Source organism: Microcaecilia unicolor, chromosome 10 (genome assembly GCF_901765095.1).
Source record: "Microcaecilia unicolor chromosome 10, aMicUni1.1, whole genome shotgun sequence".
NCBI classification, from domain to species: Eukaryota; Metazoa; Chordata; class Amphibia; order Gymnophiona; family Siphonopidae; genus Microcaecilia; species Microcaecilia unicolor.
In genome coordinates, this window is record NC_044040.1 from 82,687,255 (window position 1) to 82,708,213 (window position 20,959).

The window sequence follows — 20,959 nt, forward strand, 5'->3', positions numbered from 1 at the left end:
TATTTCCTTGGAAATATATTTCAAGAACTAATTCAAGGAAAAAGAGAAAAAAACAAAACATTGAGCAAATTCACATCAAAAGAATCAATATAATCCTGAGCATCAAATATTTTGTGTGTATAAGAGAAAATGCCACTAATATTCAGGTGAAAAACCTCCAAACATCAGGGTGTCTAATATTCAGCACTTGGTGCTTTCAAATTAAACCATCAATTGGAAAAGAGACAGACTGGATAGAGGAAGAAATAGAAGTGGAAGAGGGCAAAAGGTTGACTAGAGAAGAAGCAGAGAGAAAACATCAAGCTGGAAGACAGAATAAAGTAATGAGGAGGAAGAAACTAGAGGAAAGGAAAGCACAAAAAAAGGCAACAAAAATAAGGGTAATTGAATCAAAAGAGAAAAAGGAGAATAAAGAGTATGAAAAAGCGTTGCCTACTGCTCAAATTTTCTAAGAGGCTCTTCTACTCAAGTACATTAAACTTTTGTAGATTGTGCACAGGAAGGTGACAATTTTATAAAGGAGCACCTATTTGGAATCTATACATAAAAGGAAAGTAGATGCTTACTTTCCTGTATAGGATACTTAGTGTAACCAGGTGCATATAAACATATGTGTTTAGGTGCGAGTATTTACATAAGTCATAGAGCTGGTCTGCGTGCTCATACCTTTTTATAATACTGTTCCTACATTTCCTTGTTTTTACTGTATTCTTTACCATGTAAGATGCTTTCTTTTACTATGTAAGCCACACTGGACCTGCTGTATGTGGGAAAGAGCGGGGTACAAATGTAATAAATAAATAAATACCTAGATTTGGAAAATATTCATGTACTTTAAAGAATGCTTAGGTTATATGTGCAAGTGTGCACTGTGCCCATGCTCTGACCATATGAATTCCCACCTACAAGGCATGAGCTATCAAAGAAGATGTGTGTACTTACAGACTAGTACTCAAATTATTGTCGTTTACGCACATTGTGTTCACCTACCTTATAAATAAATGACTAGAATGCTGGCATTTATCATTCTGCAAGAAACCTAAATCTATGCGGCTCCTTGCAAAATTATTCTGAAAGACCCAAAATTACCAAGTGGTAACTGCAAAGCCTCTATAATAGCTGTTGAGGGGATGTTTCCAGCATTTACCTAGGCAGTTACCACACAGAAAAAAAACCTTTACTACACGTTCAGTATATTGAAAGCAGGGGTGTGCTTACTGTATTTTATTGCAGAGGCACTGTGCAGAAAGTTTCTGTGCTCAACATTAAAACATAAGAACACTAGTAAAAAAGGCCCGTTTCTGAGACCAATGAAACGGGCGCTAGCAAGGTTTTCATCGTAGTGTGTATGTTTGAGAGTGTGTGTGTGAGAGTGACTGTGTGAGAGAGACAGACAGTGAATGTGCGAGTGTGTGTGTGTGAGAAAGAATGAGAGTGTGCGGCAGGGGCCCCCCCTCTGTCTCCTGCCCCCCTGTCTTCCCTCTCCCCCTTCCTTCCCCTCCCCCTCCCCTCTCCCAGCTTCAGGGTCGTGGCCCCCCTCCCTCCGTCTTTCAGAGTCGTGGCCCTCTCTCCCACTGCCTCGTTCAAGCTGCCTCCCTCCCTCCCACGTTCTGGCTGGCTGGCTCGCTCCCTCCGACGTTCAGGCTGGCTGCCTGCCTTGTGACAGAGTGAGGCTGTCTGTGTGAGAGTGTGTGTGTGAGAATGCATGAGAGTGTGCGGCAGGGGCCCCCCCCCCTCTGTCTCCCGCCCCCTGTCTTCCCCTCCCCTTTTTCCTCCCCTCCCCCCTCCCAGCTTCAGGGTCGTGGCCCCCCTCCCTCCCTCCGCCTTTCAGGGTCGTGGCCCTCTCTCCCACTGCCTTGGTCAAGCTGCCTCCCTCCCTCCCATGTTCTGGCTGGCTGGCTGGCTCCCTCCCTCCGATGTTCAGTCTGGCTGCCTGCCTGCCTCCCTCCCTCCCATGTTCAGGCAGGCAGGCTCGCTCCCTCCCTCCCACGTTCATGCTGCTTTCCTCCCTCGCTTCCTCCCAAGTGTCAGTGTTCCACCCTCGTTATCATCGCATTGTAACGCGAGGGCGGGGCGATGGTAGTCCTCCCTTTCTTGCTGCTCATTCGCGTTTGCGATGCGTCTGATGTCCCTTTTTTCGTGTAGGAACGGGTGGGCGATGCTATTCGTTGAGTGTAAGTGCTCCGCCTTCGACGTCATCACGTTGTGACGCGAGGGCGGGGCATACACTCATGGAGAAGCATCAATCTACACCGCCTCATTTTTAGAACGTTGGGAAAAGTGAGGCTTCAATAGAACGTTGGAGGTGCATTTTATATAGAGAGATAAGAGAAGCCATACTGGGTCCATTTAGCCCAGCATCCTGTTTTCCAAACAGTGGTCAAGCCTGGTCACAAGTACATAGCAGAAACCAAAATCATGTTAATACTCCATACTACAAATCCCTGGGCAAGAAGTTGCTTCCCCATGTCTGTCTCAGTCTCTCCCTAAGATTACCCCCCACCACCACCACCACCATCAAGTCCAGAAGCAGAGAACTTCCATCAGTTCACTATCAGCTGAAAACCCTAGCTGGATAGTTCTCATTCTCATGGGTCTAAGTAGCGCCTGCAGAAAAAGTCCGCCTCCACATTCAAGGACCTAGCGATGTGAGCTGCCGACAAGAGAAGATTTTTCTTCACCCAACTCATGAGGCAGGCCGTCTCCACCATGATAGCTGCAGATCCTGTCTTGCTTATAATATAAACCAACGCTGTCACACTGTCTGAGAAAATTCGGACCAGGCCACCGACAGAAAGGGAGCGAGTCATGTAAGGCATTCCGCACTGCCCTGAGCTACAAGCAATTTATCAACTATTAAGACTCCTGTTCCATCCAGGTGCCCAGTGCCAAATAGGCGTCCATTGTCACCACCTCCCACTGTGTTATCGGAAAGGGTGCGCAGATGGTCAAATTCCTGGGTGACAACCACCACTGCATACTCCATCTGGCAACCAGAGTCCAAGGAAGATGAAGGTCATATTTCTGCGACCAGCGGCTGAGAAGAGATTCCTGAAAAGGCTACATGAGAGCCCTTGCCCACAGCACCACTTCCATCGCTGCCATCATTGACCCCAGAACTTAGACGTAGTCCCAGAACCTGGGCCTGCCTTGACCGAGGACAAGATAAATCTGTTTAACCAGCTTCAACCTCCTGTACTCCATGAGGAAGATGCTCTCCCGTGCTGTGGTGAATAGAATGCCCAGATACTTCCGTGTCTGTGATGGAGTTGGTCTGCTCTTCTTGAAACTGATCACGCAACCCAACTGCAGGACAACTCTGTCCACCCTATTCAAATAGGTCAGCGCATGAACGAGCCATTCATAAAGATACAGGTGAACTCTGATTCCCTGGTGCCAAAGGCCGCCACCACTACCATAACCTTGGTAAGCATTCTTGGAATCATGGCGAGACCGAAGAGCAAAGCCCTGAACTGGAAACGACGATCGAAACCTCTTATACGGCGGCCATATAGGTATATGCAAATACACCTTCTTGAGATCAAGGGTGATGAGAAATTCTCCTGCTTGAGCTGCTTAGTGTAGCCATATGTAGGACACCAAGGCAGCAGTTTAGGTCTCAGAGAACAAAGACCGGACAAAAGGTGCCTTCTTTCTTTGGGACAATGAATAGATGGAGTACCTGCTTTGTTCTTGTTCGGCCTGGGGAACTGGAATAATGGTCTAGAGCACCAGCAAGGAATCTACAGTGGCCTGAACCTCAACTGCCTTGGTTCCCTTTCGACAATGAGACTGCAAGAAGAGAGGAGCGACCGGGCGAAAGAACTCCAACTTGTAACCTCCTGTAAGAATATCCAGAACCCATGGGTCAGACATGATTTTGGGCCACTCCCCCTGAAAACATCCTCCCACCAGAGGAAGAGAAAAGTGGACCAGCCTCACATTATTGCAAAGCTGTGGATGCATTGGGCGCTCTAAGAGGAGGACTGGTGTGCCTAAAAGTTGGACTTCTGATGACCAGGCCGGTACCATCTGCTGTCTTGAAATAGAGATCAAGAACCCTTAAAGACAGATGACCAGAGGCTTTCAGCTTCTCCTCTGGCAACTGCTGTGGCTTAGTCCGTCCCCCCCCCCCCCCTCCCCAGTTCTTTCACCAAGTTACAGAGTTTCACCAAGTAACCAGGGCAGTTTAACTAGACGTGACCGACGCTGCATCTGCTGCCCAAAGCAGCAATCAGTTGCCAATGTGCTGTGACAGCCAAAGACATACTGTGGGATGTAACCCGTAACATGTTATCACCTGCCAAGTAGGCCAACCCCACATCCAGCTAAGTGTTATGAAGCCCGTCTTGCCACAAACGAGCTGCACACTGTCAATTGAAGGCTCAAAAAGGCTCGTTTCAGCAAGCATTCTAGCTTCCTATCCTGTACATCTTTTAGGGCAATGCCCCTTTCACCAGTGCAGTGGTCTTCTTAGTCACCACTGTAACAAGGGAATCTATCCTAGTCAAGATTCTTCCTACTCTCATTCCCCCATCCAGTGAGATCCATTCTGCTATAATCAGGTCCTGAATGTCTGGATGCATCGGGAAGTTCTTAGAAGGACTTCTACACCCCATCATAAATCAACAAAGAAGGAACTCCTGATGCTGAAGCAGAAGGCCCCTCAATGGAAAGCACTGTCAGTACCTCAGAAATAAAAGTACTAAGCTCCTCTTTATGAAACAACTTCAGTACTTTCAGATCTCCCTCCACTAACAGCTCCTTCAATAATGGCTCCTCTGAATAGACTGGGGCCACATCAGCTAAGGAGGAAAAAGCAGAGATAGCCTCATCTGCCCAGTCCTGGAGGTCTAAACAAGGTCTCTTAGAAGCAGGAAGGGCAGAAGGGCAAGACACTGAAGCACCATGCAGCAACTCCAACTGTCCCTGCTTCAGTAAATAGGCCTGGTGTAAAAACAATATAAACTCCAGAGAAAACCGGTCCCAACAAAATGGCACCTGTTCCTCTGCTCTCCTGCATCAAACTGCACACCAGTCCTGCCAGAGACCCTGAAGAACCCAGCGTATTTGGATGCTGTGCTGAATCAGAAGATGTGCTGCCACCAACTGTTTCCTCCGAATCCCATAGGATTCCCAGCTTGCATGCCCTTCAATGCCCTGACACTGGTCAGCAGGCCCCACAGCAGGAACACCGCTTAACTGCATCTGCAGAACTCTCCATTCACCCTGACTGTCACTAGCATAGCTCAATGTGTCCCAAGTAGTGAGTCAAGATCATTCACCTGCACAAAGTAGAACTTGCAGCCCCTCCAAGTGGTACCGAATCAAAATTTAATTGGACTTACGATTTTCAGCTGCACCCCCCAATCTCAGTCTCCACAAGTCTTACCACAGATGAAAAAGACCCAAGACTAATACTCAGTCCCATGCTCTCCAGCAAACCTCTTTTTTTTCTCCCCCCAAGGTTGCTATGCTGGAAAAAGGAGAGCTCCATGGGGAATAGGGGAGAGGTAAAGGGAAGGAAGAAGTAATTCTCAGGGCACAACAGACAGGGATTTGAAGACCTCCAGATAGGACTCTGCATAGACTCAAGCCACCTGCAAAGCTCAACTGGGGACAGTTGACAACTGGACCAGGAGCAAATCACTCAGAACCAAAGGCTGAAAAGTGTATCCATCCAAACACCAGAGACAGAAAAAAAAATACTGAGGACCTGGACTGGATGCCAAGAGATGTGTCCATCAACCAGCAGGTAGAGAAAGGGAACTGAAAACTGAGCTGAGACATAGATATCCCACAAGTTCTCAAATAGTGGGAAGCTACAAAATAGACCCCATTTCTTTTCAAAAACTCTCTTCCCTAAACACTCACATTCATTCTTTCCCTGCCTTCCCTTTCCTTCATACTCCAGATGCTGCATGGGGAAAACTGCATGGCCCAGTTCTGGGTGCAACAGCAGCAGGAAGTTGCGAGTAAACATATGATTTGTATAAGCTCACTGAGTAGAGTGACCTGATGGTTAGAATAGTGGGCTGAGAATCAAAGAACTTGAGCAAATCACTGCATCTGGTACAAATCAAAGATGCCAAAGGTGGATTGCCTCAAATCAGTGTGATTTGCAGGAAGTGTGTCCAACACAAACCTAGAAATATTTAAGTGTGATAAAGGATTTGCAAATGGATGTAGCAACAGAAAATGAGGAAGAATTAGGATAACTTTTAAAGGAATTTAATAGGTAATGAAAGAGTGTTCATAAAACTTAGGTCCCATAAGCCCCTGTCACAAGTTAATATGTGTATCACAGACCTTAATCTGACCAAGCCTGAAGCCATCAACATGGATGCTCTACAGTATGTTGAAAACGTTTACTACATTTCATCAGCCCAGAATAAAGACTGACATCAATTTTGGAACAGAATGTGCAGTGACTCAGTTAATATGCAGACTTGATGACTCAAGACATCTCTGAGGAAGGGGAATTCCACCCTATTTCGGGTTCAAGCTGGCATAGTAGGCTTAGTGCTTACCCACAGTACTATCAGGACATGACTGCTTTAACAAATCGTACAAAAAGCTGTTCAGAAGTCAACCAGGCAGGTTCTCTACTACTGGACCACTTCTACCTTGACTCCAGCTACCATTGTGAACACTACCATCACCTACAGGCTGCAGATTACATTCTATAAATGGTGTTGAAAAATTAGCAATGAAAAATGTAAGTGTTGAGCGCTATCCTATAAAGGATACACATCCTTTATAGAATAACGCCAAGTGTATAAATGACACCTAACTTTAGGTGCCAGCAATTACGCATGCAGAAAGTGTGTGTATATATATATATATATATATATATATATATATATATATATATATATATATATATATATATATATATATATATATATAGGTGCTGATCGAGTCTATTCTGTAATACCCCCAAAACACCCTTGTCCACACCCCCTTGAAATTAGCCACTATAGGAGTTCCACGTACAGTGTTATAGAATATGATGATGTGCGCGTTAACTCCCAATTAACGCCAATCGGTTGTTAGCACCCAATTATTGGAACTGTGGCTCATTAAGTTGTGCTATGCACATTGATTTGTACACACAACTTTTGTCAACATACATAGAATCTGAGGGTGTATGTTTTAAGTTCTGTGATCATGTTTGGTAAAAAGCAACTAACTAACCCAGCTGCAAAGTTGGAGTGTGTGTTATCAAGGGTGCTATGCGTGGTTTGTTAGCTATAGGTATTATTAGGAATCATAAGGAATTTTAGGAATCTTTACTGCTATTTGCTATGTCTCTATGTTGCTCTGTAAATAAACCACTATTTTATATACTTCTGTTGGTCTGTATTTCTTATCAGCAAATAAGTGGATAAAGAGGGTTTTTAGCAGTGATTAGATGTGTTTATTCTCTAGACCTAGCACTGTCATCATCTACCATGTTTTAACATGTTTTGTGTCAACTGTATTTCCCCCTCACAATACCGATTGAAAATTGAAGGAAATAAAAATTCACCAGTCTATTAAAAGCCTGTATACCTTAAATAGAACTGGGAAAGTGATCTTATGGTATTAAGACCCTCCCCCTCCAAAATGCTATGTTTTGCACCAGCTATACATACATAGTAGATGACGGCAGAAAAAGACCTGCACGGTCCAATAGAGTCAAGATATTTCTTTGGAAGCCTGCCTGTTACAATAGCCTAAACTGGAGAGAATAAACATTATTACCATCCTTAAATTGGTCATTCAGAAGAAAGTTTATTCAACCACAGATTGCCATTAGAGGTCATGGCAGCCACTTTGAGAGAGCAGAACCAGCATGGGCAGGAATGACTGGGGATCACTTATGCCCTGACTACACCCCTAGACCACCAGGGATTGTAATAGGCCTGTGGGGAGCATCTACTGGTGGGCAGTGTTGGGGGGTGGGGGGTAGAAGGCAACTCCTATTTGAAGGGAAGAGTTGAGGGAGACAAACAGGACAAAGCACAAATTTTCAGCTTCCACCAAAAACACATGGGTCAGTTTCGGATGAAACTGAAAACATGGTCATAGCTGGGCAGAAAAAGGACTTTGGACCAGTTTTGGCACTGAAACTGAAATTTGGTGGGCCTCTAATTTATTTTATTTATTTACTCTTGTATCCCACTATTATCCAAAACAGGTTTTGGTTCAAAGTGGCTTACAGTTATTGAACAAAGGAAAAATTATAGTGTTTCATTAACAGTTATATTTACATACAGAACTTTCAAAAAGTATACAAATAATGGTGCGCTGCTTACATGCTTAACATGATGCCATTGCTCTGGAAACAGTCAAGTTGGATGCATAAAAATTGGGTTATTTTGTAGATGTTTAATGAACTTTTAACTTAGCAGTTAGGTGCGCCACTGAAATTTTACCCCAGGGTGATTTTGCAAGCTGAACAATTTCTGTGACTAACCATTCTTACTGCCAATCCTGAAAGGCACACACAAGTAAATGAACTAGAATTATATATATTCCTATATCAATGCGTTCCAGTTTAATATCTTTATAGCTAAATGTATCAAATACATGAAAAACAACAGTTTCAAATGTGAAAGAATTTTGAGGATTAAAATGTTAAAATGTCTGACTAATCACATAGACGGTCATACTAAACTTTAAGAATAGTGGCTCTTAAAACAGCTTTTCAAAATGCCTTTTTTCTGACTTGTGCAGCCGATGCATCTATCGCAGGGTAATAATGCAGCCAAATTGGCCAGGCTGTGCAGAAAAATAAAAAGGCAGTATGCTTGAAAATCCGTTAAATTCAGAAAAGTCAATAAAACATGCAGAGGTCTTTTATTTTAATTATTTCTGAAGTTTTCCCACTCACACATAACATAGTAGATGACAGCAGATCAAGACCTGTATGCTCCCATCCACTCTGCCCAACAAGATAAACTCATAGTATAAGGTAAGTTGTGATACAACTACTGCTACTACTAATCATTTCTATAGCGCTACAAGGCATACGCAGCGCTGTACACCATACGCATATGTATACTTGATCTTGATTTGTCGGCCTTTGTGTTTATCCCATGAATTTTTGAATTCTGTTACCGTTTTCATCTCCACCACCTCCCGTGGGAGGGCATACTAGGTATCTACCACCCTTTCCGTGAAGAAGTACTTTCAGATATTATCCCTGAGTCACCCTCCCCTGCAACCTCAATTCATGTCCTCTAGTTCTACCACCTTCCCGTCTCTGGAAAAGGCTTGTTTGTAAATTAATACCTTTCAAATATTTCAATATCTGTATTAAATGGATATTACATTTGAAAATAATTATTTTGACTCAGCAATCTTCTCTTGGTAAGCAGAGTTTTTGTTTTTGTATTTCCTTAATCTATTTTGGTCACTTTTCAGGTGTTTATTTTGTCAAATTTTATCTAGGTTTGTTGATTCGTAAGTCTGAACAGCCACATTCAAATATGTTATTACACCTTATAATGCAGAGCTCCAATTTATTCTATATTGTGTTAAAAGTTTTGCTTTGTTAAAAAGTCACACTGTTGGTGCTAAAAAGCCTTGGTTCCCCATGCCCCAGGATGAGTAGCATTGCTGCATGTGAAAGTAGCTGAACACCTTCTTGTAGTGAAGAGACCAGCTTCAAGCACCTTAGGTCTTAATAAATACAGTTCTCCAAGAACACTGATCTGCAAGGACAGCCGGAAGATTTCCTAGATGAGCACATGTCACAATTTTTAATAATCATGAAGCTAGTGCTCAAACCACAAGCAATTTCAGAATGAGTACAGTATCATTTTAAAGCTTAGATTCTCTCTTTGAAACAAAGCCACAAAAAATGGCTTCAAGAAGCCTTGGTCTTAATCCAAAAAGATTAAAAAAAAAAACAAAAACACCATATATATTTCTATGCCATGCCATATTGTAAATGTCAGAGAGGCAAGGCACAGAGCAAATACCAACTATACTGCTTAAATCTTAAAGACGATAATCAAAGGCACTTATCCAATTAGCAGTGTTGCTAACCAGATAAACGCGCCTTAGTAAACATTCCCCTTAACTTGTTATGAAACCGAATTGAATCCGAGCTTTCTTGGGGAAATGCGGGGTAGAAGTATCATAACAAACATCAGCAAAAGGGATATTCAGAGGTACTAAAACAGACAGTCCTGCCAAACATGTCCTCTGACCACCTCTGCACAGTGCCAGAACAGTCAATGGGCAGAGCTGGAGGCCTGTTAATGGCCATATTTAGACCACTAAGCAGATAATGTAAGGATAGCAAAGTCCTAACTTTGAGGCAGATGCAGCAACCAAACGTAAAAAAATCTAAATCGTTAAAGTCCCTAACGATTTTAAAATAACGAAAAATGCACCAAAAAAAAAAGTCACACATGCTGAGATCGGTATTGAAACGTACAATGTATCAAAGAATCACAATACACATCATTAATCGGCCCCCAAATCATGCGCAGAGCAGCCAAGCGTTATGTTAGCTGCTCTGCGCATGCCACAAACAGTCAAAACACAGTCAAATCACAAGCACATGGCTCCCAAATAAAAATAAAAAAAGGATCGGGAGGGGGCAAGGGCGCTCATCAGGAGCGTCCTGTACGGACGGCCTTGCCCCCCCCCCCGCTGCTCCCCACTTTCCGCCGCTCCCCCCACCCCGAAAAAGCAAAATTCAAGCAGCCCCTGCCCCCCTCCCTTCCTCACTACTCTCACCTCAGCTCCGCCTCCCAACATCCTCCGTCCTGTGCCCCGCCCCCTTTTGGGGTCGTCGCCGCCATTCCCCTCCTCCATCGGGCCCCCCTCCCTCTTACCGGGCCCTTGCAGCGCCTCTCTCCTCTGTCCGAAGGCCTGCACGGGCAAGAAGAAAGCCTGATGCCTGCCTTTGCCCAGCTTCGATGGCGCGTCTTTCTCCTGCTGGTCCCGCCCCTTTCTGACGTCGGTAACCTACGTAGGTTACCGACGTCAGAAAGGGGCGGGACCAGCAGGAGAAAGACGCGCCATCGAAGCTGGGCAAAGGCAGGCATCAGGCTTTCTTCTTGCCCGTGCAGGCCTTCGGACAGAGGAGAGAGGCGCTGCACGGGCCCGGTAAGAGGGAGGTGGGCCCGATGGAGGAGGGGAATGGCGGCGACGACCCCAAAAGGGGGCGGGGCACAGGACGGAGGATGTCGGGAGGCGGAGCTGAGGTGAGAGTAGTGAGGAAGGGAGGGGGGCAGGGGCTGCTTGAATTTTGCTTTTTCGGGGTGAGGGGAGCGGCGGAAAGTGGGGAGCAGCGGGGGGGGGGGGGCAAGGCCGTCCGTACAGGACGCTCCTGATGAGCGCCCTTGCCCCCTCCCGATCCTTTTTTTATTTTTATTTATTTATGTTTTTCTGATGTCCTTTGGACCAATCACAGCGCTTTTAGCTCTGCTAATGCGCTGGGATTGGCTCAAAGTTTGTTTATTTTTTCTCTTAATGATTTTTCCTGGCACAGAGCTGTCCTAACGAGTGGTCCAGACCTCTCGTTAGTTTTCCTGCCTTTTTCCTGCGTAAAGGCAATCGGAAAAGGTTAGTGCATGTCGTTTCAATGGGGTTTTCACACTAATTGCTCATCTCCATTCCGTTTTCGTTAGCTGCTACTGTCGTCGGAAAATAGGCTTAAGTGCATGGAAAGGATAGGAAATTCTTCCCTGAGGGCTCATTTAACGATGAAAAACGTTTAGTGCATCTACCTCTTTATCTGGATAGATTTCAGGTTAGTGGTCTGAATATTGCCAATAGTCACATAGCACTTGTGTCAGCCCTGAATATCTGGTTTTACTTAAATTATTGACCACCGCAGTTAAATATCAGACCCAAAGGAAACTGTCATCCAATCGGTTGGTTATTCTGTTTAATGTATTGTCTACTATCAATTGCGAAATATATGAAATAGTCATAGCAAGACCCTATCAGTCTCAACAATGCTGCAGGATGCAGAGAACTAGTAGGAGCTATCAAGCAACTTTATGCCACACAAAAAAAACATGTTTGGTTATACTATGCGTGAGATGGGTTTCCAGGGGGTTTTATCGTATTGTATTTTTTGGTAACTTAACAAGAGTGTAACACTATCTAGACATTCTCTTTAAAAAGCACACATATCAAAGTTTTTTTTTTTTTTTACTTCCAAACACACAGCCTTCCGCTCACTCACACTCAACTCATACGCCAAGTCTCGTTCCCAATGCTCCATATATAGATATTTATAAAACCCAGAAGCCCGAATAAAGCGATATAAAATTTGAGATAGTCCCCCTAACCTTCCCCAGAGAAGCCCATAACATGATCGCCTTTGAAATTTGCTTTCAAAAAGGTAAACATAGGAAGTCATATCCAGCAGATTGCCAAGACCTGTCGTTTCTTTCTTTACAACATCCGTAAAATCCGCCCCTTTCTTTCCGAGCACTCTACCAAAACCCTCATCCACACCCTTGTCACCTCTCGTTTAGACTACTGCAATCTGCTTCTTGCTGGCCTCCCACTTAGTCACCTCTCCCCTCTCCAGTCGGTTCAAAACTCTGCTGCCCGTCTCGTCTTCCGCCAGGGTCGCTTTACTCATACTACCCCTCTCCTCAAGTCGCTTCACTGGCTCCCTATCTGTTTTCGCAACCTGTTCAAACGTCTTCTACTAACCTATAAATGTACTCACGCTGCTGCTTCCCAGTACCTCTCCACACTTGTCCTTCCCGTGCACTCTGCTCCATGGATAAATCCTTCTTATCTGTTCCCTTCTCCACTACTGCCAACTCCAGACTTCGCGCCTTCTGTCTCACTGCACCCTACGCCTGGAATAAACTTCCTGAGCCCCTATGTCTTGCCCCATCCTTGGCCACCTTTAAATCTAGACTGAAAGCCCACCTCTAACATTGCTTTTGACTCGTAACCACTCGCCTCCACCTACCCTCCTCTCTTCCTTCCCGTACACATTAATTGATTTGATTACTTTATTTTTTGTCTATTAGATTGTAAGCTCTTTGAGCAGGGACTGTCTTTCTTCTATGTTTGTGCAGCGCTGCATACACCTTGTAGCGCTATATAAATGCTAAATAGTAGTAGTAGTAAGTCAAATATGTTAGCGTTTAACTTTAAAGAAGGAAGCTATGATAAAATGAGAAGAATGGTAAAAAAAAACCTTTTAGAGGAGCGACTGAGAGGGTAAGAAACCTTCAACAGGCATGGATGTTGTTCAAAAACACCATCCTGGAGGCCCAGGCTGAACATATTCCACGTATCGGAAAAGGTTGACAGAAAACCAAACGACAGCCAGCATGGTTAAAAAGTGTGGTAAAGGAGGCTATTGGAGCTAAAAAGGAATCCTTCAGAAAATGCAAGAAGGAACCGAATGAGGAAAATAAGAAGTGGCATAAGGAATGTCAAGTCAGATGCAAAGCGCTGATAAGAAAGGCAAAGAGGGATTTTGAAAGAAAGATAGCGTTAGAGGCGAAAACTGATAGTAACATTTTTTTTTACATTCATTAAAAGCAGGAAACAGGCAAAAGAATCGGTTGGCCCGCTGGATGACCGGGGTGTAAAAGGGGCGAGTAGGATTAAAAGGTCAATATTCGCAATGGAGAAGGGTAGTTAGCGAGGTCCCTCAGGGATCGGTGCAGGGACCTCTGCTTTTTAACATATTCATAAATGACCTAGAGATGGGGGTAACTAATGAGGTAATCAAATTTGCCGATGACACAAAGTTATTCAAAGTAGTCAAATCGCGGGAAGATTGTGAAAAACTACAAGAGGACCTTACGAGATTGGGAGACTGGGCGTCTAAATGGCAGATGACGTTTAATGTGAACAAGTGCAAAGTGATGCGTGTGGGAAAGAGGAACCCAAACTATAACTACGTCATGCAAGGTTCAGCGTTGGGAGTCACGGACCGAGAAAGGGATCTAGGTGTCGTCGTTGATGATACGTTGAAAACTTCTGCTCAATGTTCTGCTGTGGCTAGGAAAGCAAATAGAATGTTGGGTATCATTAGGAAAGGGATTGAAAACAAAAATAAGGATATTATTCTACTGTTGTATCGCTCCATGGTGTGACCGCACCTCGAGTATTGTGTTCAATTCTGGTTGCCACACCTCAAAGAAGACATAGTAAAATTGGAAAAGGTGCAGAGAAGGGCGGCAAAGATGATACAGGTGATGGGACAACTTCCCTATCAGGATAGGCTGAAGAGGCTGGGGCTCTTCAGCTTGGAGAAAAGGCGGCTGAGGGGAGATAGGATAGAGGTCTATTGTAAGCTCCTTTGAGCAGGGACTGTCCTTCTTTGTTAATTGTACAGCGCTGCGCAACCCTAGTAGCGCTTTAGAAATGTTAAATAGTAGTAGTAGTACTATAAGATAATGAGTGGAATGGAACGGGTCAATGTGGAGCGTCTGTTTACGCTTTCCAAAAATACTAGGACAAGGGGGCATGCGATGAAGCTGCAGTGTGGTAAATTTAAAACATAGTTAAACTCTGGAATTCGCTGCCGGAAAAGGTGGTTAAGGCGGTTAACTTAGCGGACTTCAAAAAAGGGTTGGACGGCTTCCTGGAGGAAAAAGCCATAGAATGTTATTGAATGGACGAGGGAATAGTACAGTATTCCTAGAATGGGTGGGACAAACTGCTTGTTCTTTTGGTCGCTGTCGGTGACAGGATGCTGGGTTCAATGGACCCTTGGTCTGTCCCAGCATGGCGATACTTATGTACTTTAAATGTTCAATGACATCCAGGTCAGCTCTTAACCATCCCTGTCCGGAAACGTAATTTTTTTTACTTGTAAATAAGGCGAAATATCTGAGTGAGATAGAGCATAAGTATCCTGAAGTTCTACAAAAGACCGCATTTCTCCCACATCTTAAAAAAATTCCCGAAAACTATTAAGATCCCGTTTCACCCATTTCCCAAAAATGGCCCTCCCAAAACCTACTGAGAAACCTGGTTCTACTCGAATATGAGCAAAAGAAGAGTGACTACTAGAGCCCTTAGCTTTTTCTTTAGAGAGCACCACAGTAAAAGTAGATGAGAAAAATAGATTAGGCGAGAGCTGCCTATACATCTGGGAAGAGAGGGGCCCAAAGCACCACCTACAGTATGTAACCCCACACGTTACATTGTTCCATATTGGCAATTACCATATTCCCAACTGTACTCCAAGCCTCTCTCCCCTGCCCCATTTCAACAGCTCCCCACATAACCCTCCTCGCCAAGAGGGAGACACGCCCTCTCCATACAAAACTGGAAATCTCAGCCTGGATCCTCAACAACTCAAACTGTGGAACCGATATAGGGAGGACTTGAAACAAGAACAAATCGAGGCAGCAGATTCATTTTAACCGCAGAAATCCGTCCCCACCATGATAACCAACATCCAGTCCAACTATGCAAGTCCTGGCAGAGCTGTTTAAATAAAGGTGCATAATTAAGTACAAACAATTTAGATAAATCTCTGGGAATCTGTATACACAAGTATCAAAAACTTGTCACCCTAAGGAAAGGAAACGACTGTTCCAACCCCTCCTCCTCCTCTGTCGAGATTGTAATTCACATTAATTCTGATTTATCATAATTCACCTTAAATCCAGACATTCTCCCAAAGAAGTTCAACTCTTGTATTATTATAGGCAAGGTCAACCGAGGCACTCTCAAATAAAACAGAATATCATCAGCAAATAAAGCTATTTTGTGTTCCTCTTCCTCCATCCAGATCTCTTTAATATCTACCAACAAATGAACCCCTTTGGGCCAAAGGTTCAATTAACAAAGCAAACAACAAGGGGGAGAGAGGGAACCCCTGCCGGGTCCCTCTCATTGAAGAGTATCCCCTGTTAAGTTTGATAAGAGCGACTGGCACTTCATAAAAACTCCAACCAATCCAAAAATTTTGGACCAAACCCCATATACTGTAAGACTTCCCACAAATAAGGCCACTTGAATGCCTTCTCAGCATCAGTAGTTAATAGGGTCATAGACTCACCTTGACTTTGTGCCTCCCAAACTATGTTGAGAGAGCATATAATATTGTCCGCTACTTGTCTCCGTGCCACAGAGCCCGACTGGAATGAATAAGCCGTGGGAGAGCCTGACTCAAATGATCTGCCATAACCTTAGCTAAGATTTTAATATCTGTGTTGAGCAGTGATACTGGGCGATAAGACCCACACACCTTGGGGTCCCTACCAGGCTTCAACGAAAGAGATCCCTGCCTCACACATACTAACAGGTAAGGACTAGCCTTGAAAACCAGCATTACCCACTCGCCTCAGGAGAGGTCCCAACTCGGCAACAAAGATCTTATAAAACTTTGCAGTATATGCATCAACCCCTGGTGCCTTACCCCCTTTAAGACCTTTTACTACCCGCATAAGCTATAAGGGTTTCCAGCTGCTCACAATCTGTATCTTGCAGACCCTTTAAACCATGTCTAGCCAAATAATCCCGATTCTCCCAATTCGTGATCTCCTCACCTTTACTATACAGAGTACTATAAAACTTAAGTGCTCAGATCTCCTCATGTTTATAATAGATAATATCTCCAGCCCCCTTAATTTTTACAATTACCAGCATACTTTGACGCTTTTGGAGATGTCGGGCCAGCATCCTTCGTGATTTATTGCTAAATTCATAAAACCTTTCTGAAGGCCTTTTTCCCAGAAGGGGCTGGGGAAGGTTAGACTTCTGCAACATAAAGGCCTTATACATTTGTAAAACTAATTCTGGAGGAAACCCCCCAGCAGACTCAGGAGGGAAGAGAGAGAAACTGACTGTGCTCACTCAGAAGAAACCGTCAGAGAGACAGCCTGTTCAGCTGAACCAGCCGGGAGAGTTAAAATGGCAGCGGTTCCCGCCAAAGACAGGACCGCCGATTTCTCTTTTCCTGGCGTTGCATCCTTCCCTCCCACTGAGGGAACCATCGCGACAGAAGTAGAGGGCCACACCTCCGAGGAGCCCTCAATGGTGGTGCAATATTTACAGCAGCCACAAGTGCCCAAGCCATGGCGCAGACACACAGTGCAGCATCTGAGTTTCTCAGCCATGTTGCTCACAGAAACCGTGGCACAATGGGGGTTTTTTTCATTTTGGAACAGAGAGGACAGCCACTTGCCACAAAGGCTGAAGCACCAGTGCATACAGACACCGAGAAAACTGTGCAAACCGAACAAGTCTTTTCTTGTTAGTTTTTTTTTTTTTTTTTTTTGGGGGGGGGGGGGGGGGGGTTTACAGCTCCCTCTCCCAGCCTAGGTGCTCTTCCCTCAAAGAGTCCAAGGCAGCAGACACACAGCAGTAAGAAAAACTGCAACCAGGGAGGATTTTTTTTTTTGGGGGGGGGGGAAGGGGGGAGGGACCCAGCCACCTGGGTGTAACACCCCCGAGGCTGGAACAGATCCCCACAGACCTCAGCCTCCACTAAGCAGGTTCATCTAAGCCCAGAAGAACAGAAGGGAACCACTTAATACCAACTCAAATACTCCAACACAGGGAAATTAGAGGAAATTAGAATAAAAATAGCACAAAATAGAGTAAAATACAGAGAGACTGAAGGGTTCACCACCTTCCACCTGCTGGAGACTGAGATTACTGGATCTTTCTCAGATTAGCAAGGGCTCTTATTGGCTCTCTCTGAAGAGTCAGAATTCTCAGTCTCCACCTCCTAGAAGGCGTGCACGACCCATCAGTCACAATCTAGGCTGGTCTGAAAGGACGCTAAGAAAGTATGGCGTCTTTCAACTCAATCCAAACTCTTCCGAGCTGCCATCATTTGTACACATCAGGAGGTAAGATTCCATAATTAGAACTTCAGCAAGTATGGGCTTATATCGATTTCTCCCCAGTGCTGACGTCACTTCCTCACAATCTCAGTTCTTAATCCTATTGTCACATCAAACTTATGCCTGCACAAACAACTGCATTTTCAGATTCTTTCTAAATTTAAATTTCAATGACAAAATATGAACATTGCCAGGCAACTTGTTCCACAGAAGAAGTCCAACTACAGACAATGTGCTGCCACAGGTATCAGAATAGTGCATCCTTGCTAGAGAAGATTGCACCAATTGCTGAGTTTCTGCCAATCTCAAGAAGCAAGTCGGACTATAGAGTCTCTAGACTTGTTTAAAATATTCAGGAGCCACTCCAGTCAGTCTTAAAAAATGAGCATCAGTAGTTTGTATTGTACTCTAAACTATACAGGAAGCCAAAGCAAAACCTTCATTCAACAAGAAACACGATCAGTTCTTTGTAATTGATTCAAAACATATTACAACTATCTTTACTACACATTTCATCATGCATAAAAAAAATGGAAATATTAAGTATACAGCACATGGGTTCAAACTTAACAAGGACAAGACTAAGTTACCTTGCCTCACCTTCCCCTTACTCAGCTGCTAGAGTCCTCCGCTCTCTTGTCCTTCCAAGCCCTAAATCTGCTCACCATGAGTTAACCAGGCATAGTGCTTTCTTTTTCTTTTCACATCACATCTGGAATCATCTCTTTTAAAGATTCAGTCGCTATTTTCAGCTGATCAGGCAGTTTCCCCTCACTCAATGACTTATTCACCAGAGATGATACAGCAGGAACAAAGCACCCAAACCCTTCAAAACTGTAGTAGAACAGCAATCATGAATTGTTCCTGAAGGTATCAAAGCTTGAATAACAGCCTCCACTTCAGTCTCTCTCACTTCCTCAAATACACCATACAGATTGACCCATGTCCAAAATCACCCTTTCCTGCATTCAACTGAAAGGAAGCTCTGGAACGAACGGTCACATGATGAAAGGTAACAGACTTGGAAGTAATCTGAGGAAATACATGAATTCACTACCCTTTCTGTTACGAAACTGGTCTCCCGGTGGAAGTGGTGGAGATGAAAACAGTATCTGAATTCAAGACAGCTTGGGACAAGGACATAGGATCTCTAAGGGAGTGACAGAGAGAGTAGATGGCATGGATGGGCAAACTAGATAGGCCATTTACCTGCCTACATTTTTCTGTTTCTATCCTGCAATGACTCTAAATACTGTAAAACAGTGTCCCTTTGACCTAGAACGGGAAGTCAATACTACTCCTTTAAAAGGAGTATCATCTGTTTTCAGTGCACTGGAAAACAAATTTTATTGCTATATAAATTGTCACTATACAAGGCAGTAAATAAAATAAAAATAAAGATTATAAAAACAAGACGTCAAACTGGAAGTAGGAGTCTTAAAGTTCAGCAATTAAAGTAGTCCGATCAATTGCCAGACACATTTCAGCAGCTCTGCTCGCATTAAGAGCTGGTAAGCAATGCAGATGAGTGAACTGTTGGTGTTAAACTATACAAGGAGATCCTGGGTGCAAAGAGCTTTGAGAAGCTAAAATAGGGGAGAAATAAGTTAAAACACAAATTTGACAAGTGATTTATGGACGACCAACAGGGCCTTTAGATTCGAGAAGAAATAAAACAAAAATAAAAAGAATAAAAAAGCTCCCCCTTTTCAGGGTCCTGAATCACATACTAAATATTACCCTAGTTCTTCTTGATGCCACAAACTAACCCCCCTGTTTACTAAGCCGCGCTAGCGGCTGTCGTGCACAAATGCTGACACAGCCCATTCACTTTGAATGGGTTGTGTCGGCATTGCCATGCAGCTTAGTAAACAGGGAGGTAAGTATGGCTCTTCAGTTATCACAGGAATGGTAACTCTAAAAGCTCTAATTGAGAGGCATCATATCAGTAGGACATCAAACCATCCAGCAGGCCACATGAAGAGGGTCTAAATCTAATAAACAAACGCTCACATATAAGGGCTATACAATACTAAACTCTCAAAAAATAAGAGTGCTGAACATCCATACTATACAGTAAATAAAAATATCTCTTCAATATTAAAAAATAAATATTTATCCAGATAACAGTTGGGATATACAGAAGCGCTCCAACTAGCATCTGGGAGTAGCTTAAGTGAAGCCAGGGTGGTCCAGGAACTTATCCAATAGCTTGGTCTGCTATTCCATATAATTTAGGACAGACAGAAGTTATATGGAACAGACTGAATATTCAAACAAAATAATCAAACCCAACTGGATTAGATAATGAAATTCACATCCATAAGTAGTCTGAAAAAGTTTACATTTTTGAAATTTATTTTTTCACATAAAAAGAATGTGGTTTGGACTGCTGTATTACAAATTGCTTGCTCTTTCTTTTTTTTTTTTTTTTGTTTCTGGCAACTTTAGTCACCTTTTCCAAGTGACGATGCAGGAAAAGAGGATTATGCAATGTACTGGAGAGCATAAGAACACCTGCTCCCCTATAACTGGATGTCCCAATCAAAGCTTCATGGTGTGGCCTGCCCTGAAATGCTAGCACTAAAATAGCCAGATTACTGGAATCTATCTTGATCAAAGCATTATAGCTGGTTTGTTAGTCTACTTGAATTAACAGATTTAAACCTTTTAAACTAATGTTTTTACTATCACAACACCTCTCTTTCCAATAAACCTTAAATCACATATGCAAAGACAATCTAAGGCCCAGCTGACTCTACTATTTAAACCCAGTGCAACTGTGCCTTTTTTTTTCATGACTGATAAAAGGAGCATATCTCTTGAAAACTAGTCCCCTATGTATCGTAGTTAGTCCAATAAGAGTTTTAGTATACTTCTTATATACCATTATCAAAAGAATCTCAAAATGGTTCACAAACAAGCACCTGCTAGTTTGTTGACCCTTATTTCTACAAAAAATAAAACCTATTGATCTTTAGAATGACCAGAGGTTGACCTGAATGATACTCCGAGAAAGACTATAAAGCAAATAACCAGGAGAATGTTGGTTCCCATCCTCTTATCTTATTCTTTAATGTCTATATAATGAAACCTTAGAATACATGGTGAAATGTTGGACAACATATGATGGTGTTATGGGTATTCAACAGGAGAGCTATGTT

At 43.5% G+C, this 20,959-nt stretch overlaps 1 protein-coding gene across 2 annotated transcripts in view; it reads right to left on the reverse strand.

Moving 5' to 3' along the window:
- Positions 1–20,959, reverse strand: part of HMGA2 (high mobility group AT-hook 2) — a 346,168-nt gene that overhangs the window by 315,273 nt on the left and 9,936 nt on the right. The gene's annotated exons all lie outside the window — the stretch shown is intronic.